This window comes from Somniosus microcephalus, chromosome 15, assembly GCF_052327205.1.
Source record: "Somniosus microcephalus isolate GS21.2 chromosome 15, FLI_Smic_1.0, whole genome shotgun sequence".
Classification (NCBI taxonomy): domain Eukaryota; kingdom Metazoa; phylum Chordata; class Chondrichthyes; order Squaliformes; family Somniosidae; genus Somniosus; species Somniosus microcephalus.
The window spans coordinates 32814424-32826906 of record NC_141001.1 but is presented as its reverse complement, the minus strand read 5'-3'; the positions used below and the strand labels follow the sequence as shown (position 1 = coordinate 32826906).

The 12483-nt window shown below is 45.6% G+C and overlaps 1 protein-coding gene across 2 annotated transcripts in view; it reads left to right on the top strand.

Moving 5' to 3' along the window:
* LOC147106616 (potassium voltage-gated channel subfamily KQT member 1) overlaps nt 1–12483 on the top strand; it is a 932501-nt gene that overhangs the window by 670843 nt on the left and 249175 nt on the right. The gene's annotated exons all lie outside the window — the stretch shown is intronic.

Here is a 12483-nt window from a genome sequence, read left to right as displayed (position 1 = left end):
AGGAATTTGAGCATCTAACATTGATTACAAAAATATGCCTTAAAAAAGCTTCTGATGTACAGACCTCAGTGAAATTCTGAAACGATAAAACATGAAATTTGAAACCTATGGCTGGTTGTTATAATGCCTGCACAAGTACAGTTAATTTTACAGGGGGAATTAAATATTTTGTATGATATTGTAGCATGTTGGACACAAGCCTGAGCAAGGTTCAATAGTGCTCAGGTTTTTTTTCCCCTCTACCCTTCCCTCCACCTGAAGACATTGGCAGCTTGGTGCAATATTGTTCTATGTGCCAATCACCTAATATTCTCGGACTTTCTCCTGAGCAATGCCACGGGAAAGCAGGAAATAGATTACGATGAGTAACGGATATGTAAGAGTCGTCACAAGGCTATAATCCTAGCTTGGGATACAGCTGATCAAGAAACGCACCACCTGTGCTCATACTGAGCTAGACACGTCTCAGATTTGACCTCAGATGTGTTTAGTTAGCTGACCTCGGCCAGAATGGTGGTGCGATGCTACAACTGGCTTCAGCACCCTGAGGTACGGAGAGGAGAACGAAATAAAACAGCCAGGGTTCCCGCTCCAGATTGTTAGCCCTACAGTTGACACTTAGGGTGGAATTTTCCAGAACACCAGGGCACTATCGAAGCCTCAAATGCAGCAGGCAGCTTAACAGATAATCACTGGTGTACCGCTCATGATAGGGAAATCAGTGGAGAGAAAGTCACAGGCAACGCTTACCCAATTGTCCGATTAAACCACCCACCGCATTCGAGGCCCTGCTGGTGGCCTGTAAAATTCCACTCTGACCGTCTAGGCTTACTCGTGAAGAATGGTGACTGGGGTGAAGGACTGATGAGCAGCCTGGCATTGTACAGCCATACCCCAGCGTGGCTTAACAGTGCGAGGAGAGCGGATTGCGCCCTTGTGAGCCCTCCAGTGAGATAACTGGCTCATGACCGATGCAGAGCATCAGGTATTCAGTGCAGACCTTGAATTGTGTAACAAAATAAAACATTTTAATTTTAAAATTGTGGAGATGTTCCATGCAATACAGTGAGAAGAAAAACCCTTGTTGGATGTCACATCATTCGTTTTTGCAGTTTAGAAATTCAATACTTTCCTGTCAGGGTGCTCTGCACTGTGTGCTACCACTTTATTGTTATCAGATGTGATCTTCAAAGACTTGAGATTTTAACTAAGGACTTGGGGACTTCCAGCTCTGCAGAAATCTCAGTTCAAGAGCATAATAATCACAATATTGTCCTTCTCGCCATTTCTCAGAATGTCTAATCTTTGTGGTCCCAGCTCTGTTCATGGGTGAATTCCAAACTAAGTGGAAATCCCCCAAGTATCCCTTCTCTTTTTTCATTAACTGATTTCCCCCTACTTTAGACTGCGCTGAGGTCATACTGAACTAGCAGCCAAATGCTCTCTCGGCAGTCCAAGCTGTAGTTTGCCGTACCTTCCTGTTTTCATCCGTTACTGTCTCTACGGCGTGTCCATGATCTTCACTGTCCCATCAGGGAGACCAGGTGCTAAGTGACGGGGAGGCAGGGAGGGAGAAAATGCTAGCTTGGCAGCTTGTACATTTAAGTGTGGCAGGCTGCAGGGCAATGTTGCAAGAGGCCACAGAGGGGGTGGGGTGGGGGGGGGTGGTGGTGCGCGGCGGTGGGGGATAAATTTGAACCTAACCTGCAGGCCGGGAGACCCACGGGATCGGGTGGAATGCTGGTTTTACATCCCATCCAATATTACTTTCCATTGACTTTGTGTGGGGTGGAAAACTAGCATTACACTCGATCCTGTCAGTTTCCTGACGGACGGGTTAGGATAAAATTTCCCCCAGGGAGTCTACCTACCTTCTCAAACAGAACGTGAGGCAAGGAAACTCCGAAGCAGAGGAATCACAGAATCTTAACCATTGAAGGAGACCATTCAGCCCATTGTGCCTGTGCCGGCCCTTTGAAAGAGCTATTCAATTAGTCCCACTCCCCTGCTCTATCCCCACAGCCCTTTTCTAGTATTTGTCCAATTCCCTTTTGAAAGTTATTATTGAATCTGCTCCGTTTCAGGCAGTGCATTCCAGATCATAACAACTTCCTGCTTAAAAAGAAAAATCCTCGCCTCCCCCTCTGGTTCTTTTGCCATTATCTTAAAAAAGGAGTAGCAGTGAAAGTAAATTTTTTTTAAAAAGCTCCCCTCCCACCCGCCCCTTAAAAAAACACTGACAGAACAACTTAGTGCCACCCATAGAGATCACAGAGGAAGTGTATAATGGGGAAAGCCCCAGCAAAGATCACAGGCCACAGAGTGTGGAGGAGACTTGTAAAACACAATGCGCAGACGAGAAGTGGGACTTCGTTCCATGGAACTTGGCCAGGAGCCTAATAGTTCCTGCACAATTCTCTGGAATTGTTCACTAATCAATTCTAGGAAGCACCATAGGTTTTAAGGTGCATAAGTTACATGAGGACGTCTTTGATCACCACAGCCCTCGATTGCTTCTGAACAAAGCGTGTCAGGCTTTTTTTTGAAGCAGAAGAACTGTGGAAGAAGATTATTTGATACGTGTAGAAAACGACAGAAATCCTGTCATTCCTGGTTTTGTTGGGAAATGAGAGGTGATAGATCTAGATCATTCCCTCTATTATTACATTACTTTGTTTCAAAGCTTTCTGCCCTCAAGCTCACAATGTTTCCTATCTGTGTTCTCACTCACTCACCCTTTTTCCATCTCTCCCTCTCTCATGTTACCCCTCCCTCGCTCACTCTCTTTCCATATGTCTTGGCCTCTTTTCCCACCTCTCCCTCACTCGCTCTCTTTCCATATCTCTCTCTCTTGTGCCACCCCTCGTCCTGGCTGCCCGTTTGCCACTTGTTCACTCTCTGTGTCTCTAGCTTTACTAATCAGAGGGACTCATGACATGGTGCAGGAACCATCTCCTTTCACATGCAGGCCTCAGCAGGCCCACTGCCCTTTGTGCTTGTGGCTTGAAGTCAGCCCACCAGCTTTGGGGATGTTGCCGAGAATTTAAAAAAAAAATCTAAGCACACAGTGTCTTTCTGGTGGAGAGGTCTATGAGAGTTGACCTTGTGTGAGTCACATTGCCAGATTGTGGCCCTAGGTTAGTGGGTGTCCTTGCTTTACATGCTAAATCTTCCTCGTAAATCTTCTGATTATGATTGTGCGAGTAAATATAGAATACTTGTAATGTTTTTTTCAATATATGCAACTACTTCCTTGTCCAGTGAAAGATCAAAAGATAAATGTCAATTTTTTTTTAACTTCCTCCTTTATTTTTTGCATGAGTAATCTATTCAGAGATTCGGTGTGCTGAAGATCACGTGTCCGGAGAGTTTCCTTTACCAGTTAATAGGTTTACCCTTTGTTTTGTCCGGTGGGAATGTCATTGTCTAACCCTTAATGTACCAAAAACAAACTACTTCTTACTGAGTATTGCCTTGTTGATCTCCCTTTGTGTCACATAAAAAAAGAAGAATCTTGTGGTTGGGTAGGCGCTGTGGGATAACACAATGGTCATTTCACCTTTGGGACAAGGGTGTGCAGTGTAATGCGATGTGATGACGGGCTTCTTATGGACAGTGTGTAGCAGGTCAGTAGAACAGTCTATTGAAGGGCAGCCAGTCTCGCATGCTCTGTTGTAGTTAGTGTTCATGTGAGCAGCATCATGGTGTAGTTAACTCCACGTGGAATGGTGTAGCAGTGGGCAGTGGTATAATGTAACAATGGACAGTCTACCCTCCTGTAGTATGGTGGAGCAGTGGGCAGTGGTATAGTGTAGCAATGGACAGTCTACCCTCATGTAGTATGGTGGAGCAGTGGGCAGTGGTATAGTGTAGCAATGGACAGTCTACCCTCATGTAGTATGGTGTAGCAGTGGGCAGTGGTATAGCGTAGCAATGGACAGTCTACCCTCATGTAGTATGGTGGAGCAGTTGGCTCATCTAGCATAAGGTTGCCAACTCTGGCTGAACATATTCCTGGCGGTTTCATCACATAACGTTCCACCTCCAACCGTCCCGGCCAGTTTGTCAGCTTTTTTTTGTTATCCTTCTCTAATATTTTAATAACTAATAAATGAAAATGAAAAATACACACAAATTTTGTAATGCCCCAATGATTTTTCTCCCTGGTTGCTTGCGGCAGTGTCCTGGAGACGAATCTTTAATTCCTGAAGACTCCCGGGCAATCCGGGATGGTTGGCAACCCTAGTCTAGCACCATATCATTGCCACTGTTCAAGGAAAGGGATTACCCAGTAGCTACACTACATGCAGTACTACCGTGTAGCTATGGCTAATTGTCTGCCTTTGAACAGCGGTATGATATGGTGCTAGATAGTTGGCCTCGTATGGAAGGTGGTGTAGTAGAGTTTGGGGAAGTTGACCTTGGGAACTCTGTAAAATCTAAGTAGTTAATTTCACAGTTTAACTCCCAGCTCAGCATGAAGTGAATGCTGCTATATTTCAGTCCTAGCAAATCTTTAATTTACTTCTGTTCTACTACTTCTTTCTCTTGCCTCCTGCCCACCCTGCCTGGGTCGGCTGGAGCCTCGATTTATATTTGTTCTGAGTATGATTCCTTTTTGTCAAAAAAAACCCCAACAAATCAAGCTTTCCACTATGAATTGTTTTTAACTTGTAGTTGCTCGGACTTGGAATTACTGATGAGTTGATGTTGTATATGCTAACAAACCACATTTGACGTGGACATTTTGGGGGGCCCAGTCCACCTGCCTGCCTTCACAGACAAAGATCAACTTGGATCAAGACTCACTCCTATAAACATTGAGTTGTAGTTGTCTGTTTTTCCGGGGGGGGAGGGGGTGCGGTAGAGGATGGGCAGGAAATCTCACGGGATCGGGTGGAACGCCAATTTTACACCCCATCCAATATTACTTTCCATTGACTTCAATTGAGAGTAAAATCAGTCTCGTAGCAAAACAGTGGTCCAACTCGACCCGCCCAGCAAATCAGGTAAAAAATATCCCCTTTGTTTTTCCTTCAACAGATTTTAAATTTACAGCATCCAGTTTGTACATTCCATTTTCTGCACGCATTCTACCTTGTGCAGTCTGGTTCAAGGTCCCCCCACCCCCTCATCCACTATATTTAATTACTTTGGGGGAAACATTGAGTTGCGCCTCCTTTGGGGTGTTAACTTCGCTGGGGCATTACTTTTAGCGCCCCCAAAAAATTAGTGCCCCCACGGCCGATTTTTCCAGGTAGGGCCCCAAGAGGGAGGAGGGGTGCTACTGGAAGCGCCCCGTGTCCCTCTTGGGGCGCTGCGAGGCAATATCGTGGCGCTACGTGCCGCCGTACTGCAGGCCTTCCTCCCCAGCTAGGCCACCAGGAATCGGGAGTGCCAGCAAACGAGCCCGGCCCTCAAGAGGAGGGCCGGGCTCACAGAGAGCAGCCAGCACCCCGCGGGGGGGGGGCTTCAAGGGGGCCGGGGACAGCAACTGGAGCAGGTGCTGGCAGGCAGCCAGCAACAAAAATGGCCGCCCACCACCTCCCCTTTAACTAGCGCCGCCCCAGCCGTAGGTAGGCCCCCCCTGACCCCGACGGACATAGCATCCGCCGGTAAGTCAGGGGGCGCTACCGAAGATTGCAGCCGGGCGCTAATGGTTACCACCGCCGCTAACCTCTCACTGAATTTCGCGGGAGGTGTTGGCGGTGCCGCACCCGGGCGCTAGTTGCTTTGCGCCCCGTTAGCGCCCTCTTACCAACCGAATTTTTCCCCCATTACCTTTTGTTAAACATCTTTTCAATAATGCCTTTACTTAACAGTCTCCTAAACAACTCGGTTCCTCAGGCTTGCCTTTGAATCCCCTGTCTGCTTCATACTTATAGTTGTGTATTGTAGATTGCCTGTTTACAATTATGGTTCTAGCCTCGCTTCAAAGATTTGAGCATGTAATCTAGGCTGACTCTTCAGTGCACGACTGAGGGAGTGCTGCATCATCAGAGGTGCCGTCATCCAGGTGAAATGTTAAACTGCCCTCTCAAGTCCGCGCAAAAAATCCCATAACAGTATTTAAAGAAGAGCAATGAAGTTCTCCCGGGTGTCCTGGCCAACTTTTATTCTTCAGCCAATACTTAAAACAGATAAAGCATTTATCTCATTGCTGTTTGCGGGACCTTGTGTGCAAATTGGCTGCTGTGTTTGCCTACATTACTATAGCGACTGCCTTTCAAAAGTAGTTGATTGGCAGTAAAGCACTTTGAGACATTCTGAGGTCATGAAAGGCACTAAATGCAGGTTACTGTTCTCACTCTTTGTCAACTGAACCCCTCCCTCAATCTTTGCCATTTGCACCCCCATCATAATTGCCTGACTTTCCCAAGCAACTCTCTACTATCAGCCTTCTCCCCCATTTCTCCCAGCTGTAATTCTTCTGCATGTACATGTTGCTGTGCTCCCAAGTTTCTGCCATTACCCACCTTGTCATGCACCCTGATCTCACATCACTCTCTCCATGGTCTTGGTTGGGTTGCTGATTTCCAGCTGTTTCAAACTTTATCAGCGCTTTGCTTTCCACTATAGTTGACACCAGGTTCTGACCTTCATCACTTTGGAGGTGGACTCCATCCTGTTTGGACAGGAGCGTCAGTATCAGACTTTCACAGGGCCCTAGTGCCCTCCAAAACATTTACCCAACCAAGTCTGACTTTGCGGCAGAGTATTCTGCAAAATTCAACTGCACCAGAATAAACTACAGCTGACATCGAATCAAAACCTCATTTTGACAAGGAAGAATCTGCAGTAAGATGGTCATCAACCCCATTTTAGTTTAGTACAACAAACTTAGCTTGCAGTGTATGTTATGCCCTTATTCTTACCTTGTATTACATCCACCAACATTTGTTAGGCGCTTGTGGGTCATTAATGGATGATTCATTATACAGTTTGCAAGATGAATAGGTCATCGTTGTAACATTTGCATATTGAATTATCATTGGCCCGCAGGCATCTGTAAGGAATACCTATTATATTCACATGTGATCACATGCTGAGTTGTCATTGGCCTGCAGGCATCTGTAAGGACTACTATTGTTTTGAAGACCCAGGCTAGGGGTCCTAATGCCATGCTTTACCCACTGGTGCTGCTATGAGTAAGATCACAGACCTAATGCTTAATAAAAAGAGAGTTAAACTGTAATACTCCGTTGTCCTGCAATTTATTATTTTTTGTACAAAGTGTGCAAAACAAGACATGGTGTCAGAATAGGGATTGTAAATGGACATCGTTGGAGCTCCCTTCCCTCGAATGGATTGGGAATCTTTGAAATAACATGGAGAATGGCGCAAGTTCAAGCAACACGTGGAGTTGATGTTCTCGGGTCCGCTGAAAAGCAAAAGGGAGGAAGAAAAATGCAGCTACCTACTCCTGTGGATTGGAGAAAAAGGGAGAGACATTTTTAACACATGGTCTCTCACCGCGGATGAAGCAAAGGTACTGAAAAGTTATTTTGACCGTTTTAAACATATGTGATGCCCAAGACAAATACGATATTCGCTAGGTACAAGTTTCAGGAGAAAGTACAAGGAGCTAGTGAGTCGTTTGAACAGTTCGTGACTGAGTTAAAACTGCTGGAAAAAGACTGTGAATATGCAGATAAAGATGAGATGGTCAGAGACCGCATCGTGTTTGGAATACATTCAGCTAAAGTGAGAGATAAACTTTTGAATGTTGGGTCCGGGCTAACGCTGCACAAAGCTATGGACATAGCTAGATCGCACGAGATAGCCCAAGCACAGTTGAAAACCATAACCGGCACCACGAGCAGCTCGCGTGAACAGACAGTGCACGCAGTTAATAGACACACACCAAAGAACACCGCCCAGAGCGCATGTTTCAGAACAGAAAGAACAGGGAAAGTTCTAAAAATGAGCGACACAGACATAAAACACTTCAAAAACTGTGGATATTGTGGAAACAAGGTGCATGGAGAAAAGGAGCACTGCCCTGCCAAAGGAAGGCAATGTGCTAAATGTGGTAAACGGAACCACTTTGCTAAAGTTTGCAGGACTGGTTTTGGATAAGCAGTACACACAGTGAGTGACAGCCAAATGCCAGATAGAGAGCCAAATGCAGAGGAACTGTTTATTGATTCTGTGTCACAGAAAAACAGATTTCAGAGACTGAGCAAGCCTTTGCAGATATTGAGATAGGCAAACAGGGCACAGAGCTTAAGTTTAAACTAGACACTGGATCTCAGGTTAATGTAATTCCTCTGAGTGAGTATCACAGCTTGAAGGATGAGTGTGAGCTACAGCCCACCTCATGCAGACTGACCAGCTATGGGGGTGAGCAGCTCATTGTAAAAGGCACATGCGTGATGAAATGCAAGTACAAAGAAAGTGACATGATATTGGACTTTTACATTGTTGACACTCAAGCACCTCCAGTGCTAGGTCTAAAGGCATGTTTAGACATGGACCTCGTCAAGCTAGTGCTATCATTGACAGCACCAGTTGAGAAGCAGACAGTCATGGAGGAGTTTGCTGACGTTTTCAAAGGAATCAGACTATTCCCAGGTGAATGCACTATTCACCTTGACCCAGCAGCAACCCCTGTGGTTTTCCCACCGAGAAGGATACCCCTTGCTCTACGTAGTCGCCTGAAGGAGGAGCTGCAGAGCATGGAGAATACAGAAATCATCGTCCAGGAAACAGAACCGACAGAGTGGGTCAACGCGTTAGTAGTGGTTGAGAATCCACGTACAGGCAAGCTCAGAGTCTGTCTCGATCCCAGAGATTTGAACAAGGCTATCAAACGCCCTCACTACCCTCTACCAACGCTAGATGACATCACACCCAAGCTAGTGGGAGCACATTACTTCAGTGTAATGGACGCACGATCAGGATACTGGACTATCAAGCTCACAGAAGAGCCATCTAAGCTAACAACATTCAACACACCATTTGGACGCTACCGATTTCTGCGTTTACCATTTGGTCTTATCTCAGCTCAGGATGAATTCCAGCAGAAGATCAACGAAACCTATGAAGGCCTCGACGGAGTAGTCGCGATCGTAGACGACATCCTCATCTATGGCAGGAATAGAGAGGAACATGACAGGAACCTCCATGCGATGCTACAAAGATCACGGGAGAAAGGTATCCGGCTCAACCCCGAGAAAAGCATAATCGGATCCACCGAGATCAGTTATTTCAGGCATCGTCTCTCAACTGATGGCATTAAGCCGGATCCAGAGAAAATCTCCGCCATCAAGAAGATGGAGCCGCCGAAGAACCGCGCAGAGCTAGAGACAGTACTAGACATGGTTAACTACTTAGCCAAGTTTGCCCCGAGCCTCTAAGAAATCAATGCACCCATGCGTCAGTTGCTCAAACAATCCAATGAGTTCTTGTGGGACAAACAACATGACACAACATTTCAGAAAATGAAAGACCTAATCACCAGAGAACCAGGACCAGTTCTTGCGTACTTCGACCCCAACAAAGAGCTCAGACTACAAGTGGACGCGTCAAAGTATGGATTACGTGCAGTATTACTGCAAGAAGGAAAGCCCATCGGCTACGCTTCCAGATCTCTCACAGACAGTGAAATCAACTATGCTCAAATCGAGAAAGAGCTATATGCAATTCTGTTTGGATGTAAGCATTTCCACCAGTATGTCTATGGCCGACAAGTCATTGTGGAATCCGACCACAAGCCCCTCGAGTCAATCATGAGGAAACCACTAGTCGCAGCCCCACCAAGGCTACAGAGAATGCTCCTTCAGCTACAGAAGTACGACTTCACAATCATTCACCGTCCAGGCAAAGACATTCCTGTCGCAGACACGCTCTCCCGAAAGTCTCTTAGCTACCAGGACAGCAGCCTCAGTGAAGGCATGGATGTGCAGGTGCACATGGTGTACAACAGCTTACCTGTGAGTGACTCAAAACTGAAGGAGATCCGAGCAGGAACAGAGAAAGATGCACAACTCACACTGCTGAGCAAAGTCATACACGAAGGGTGGCCTGAGGAAAGGAGGAAATGCACTCAGAGCATATCTGAATTCTGGAACCACAGAGACGAACTGTCACAAATCAACAGAATCGTCTTCAAAGGGGAGAAAATCATCATTCCTACCAGTCTCAGAGAAGAGATGTTGACAAAAATTCATGCTGGACATATGGGCATGGAAAAATACAAACAAAGAGCACGTGACATTATGTTTTGGCCCGGAATGTGCAAACACATTGAGGACATTGTCGGAAAATGTTCCATTTGTCTAGAACGCCGCCCATCAAATGTCAAAGAGCCCATGATACCTCACCATATCCCAGACAGGCCCTGGCAGATCACGGCAACGGATCTGTTCACATGGAACAACAAAGACTACATAGTGACTGTTGATTACTACAGCAGATTTTTTGAACTGGACAAGCTTCACAGCACCACATCTGCAGCTGTGATCCGCAAGCTAAAGGCAGCCTTTTCCAGGCATGGCATGGTAGAGACTTTAGTCTCAGACAATGGCCCCCAATACAAATCAAAAGAGTTCGAGTCGTTTGCCAAGGCATGAGATTTCACACATGTCACATCAAGCCCACATTACCCTCAAAGTAATGGCCTTGCTGAAAAAACTGTCCAGATTGCAAAAACACTCATGGACAAAGCCAAAGCAGACAAAAGAGACCCCTACATCAGTCTCGAGTACCACAACACTCCGGTTGACAACTTCAAGTCACCAGCACAGCTGTTGATGAGCCACAGACTTCGCTCAATCCTTCCAAGCACCAACCAGCAGCTGCAGCCAGAGGTCATCAGCTGCAAGCAAGTGCATGCAAAACGTGTACAGAGACAGCAACACCAAAAGAGATACTATGACAGGTCAGTTAGACTACTGCCGTCGCTGCACAATGGAGAATCCGTCAGAATCCAGGAGCATGACTACTGGAAGCCAGCAGTCGTCATCCAGCCAGCTGACACTGAGCGATCGTATCACGTCCGCACCCCAGAAGGACAGGTGTACCGCCGCAATCGCAGGCACCTCCTGAACACCAAGGAACAACACCGTCATTCCGACGAGAGGATCAGTTCAACAGAGTGTGATGAACAGAGCAATACACAAAACACATCATACTTACCTGAACCTAAACCTGAACCTGAATTGTTGATCGATTCAGGAGCATGCTCAGTTTCATACCACACAAGGTCGGGACGAGAGGTCAAGCCTAGAGTTATCCTTGACTTGTGAACTGTGAAAGGGTGTAGGCGGATCGCTGCCCTAAAAAAAAACTGTACATTGTTATTGAAACATTGAGATGTTTTCAGTGCTAGTTAAATGCTGAGTTTACTTATCTGTTTATGCTACCGAGAACATTATGTAGAAGAAAGGTTTAAAAGTAATGCATAACATTTTTCTTTTAAAAGAAAGGGGATGTAACATTTGCATATTGAATTATCATTGGCCCACAGGCATCTGTAAGGAATACCTATTATATTCACATGTGATCACATGCTGAGTTGTCATTGGCCTGCAGGCATCTGTAAGGACTACTATTGTTTTGAAGACCCAGGCTAGGGGTCCTAATGCTATGCTTTACCCACTGGTGCTGCTATGAGTAAGATCACAGACCTAATGCTTAATAAAAAGAGTTAAACTGTAATACTCCGTTGTCCTGCAATTTATTATTTTTGTACAAAGTGTGCAAAACAAGACAATCGTAGGTCATGGGCAATGTGTACCAGCTGTGAAACTTGCCTCTAAAGCAACAAAAAAGATCTGTGTATGGACAGGGTTCTAACCTGCTGTTGACTGCACTCCTCTTGTGTGGAGTGGCCTGAAATGGGAGTTTTGCTCAACTCCACCCATTGCTAGGGACTTAGCATCCAACATTGCAGGACAGGCACAACTAACTGAGCACACATCACCAAAATCTTGTCCTCGTGTTTCCAAGTCAAGGTTGTTAGGTTAATACAAGTGAGGATTTCCTCTGTAAACTAACTCAAAACATATCCATTTTTATTCTGAACTAAACACTCTGTTGCTCATTGTCACCACACCTGTCGCCTCCTTTATGTCCTGTTTCTGAAAGACAGACAAATAGTGGAAGTTGAAATATTCCGTCGGATTCTGTACATTGAATAGTTTAGTTACTGGGCAAAGAAGATCAAAGCAAATGCTACGTTTACACCGGCAAGTTTGCGCCAGTGAATGAGACCTATTCCAGAGTTCAGATGGCAATAAAACAGTCCTCTGTACCTTGCCTCCATTAAGTGGGTCCCCACAGTTCTGAACGAATGTTTTTCAAACTGTGCGAGGGAGCCCCTGCAAATATTGACGCACTCTCTGGGAAACGTCTGAAAAACAGCGCCAGCTACTGAAAAAAAAATAATGTTATCATTGCAGAAAACATTTGTTATTAATATACGACAGAAATAATCAGGTTATAAGTTAACAATGGAGAAAAGTACAGAAGTCTATTGCC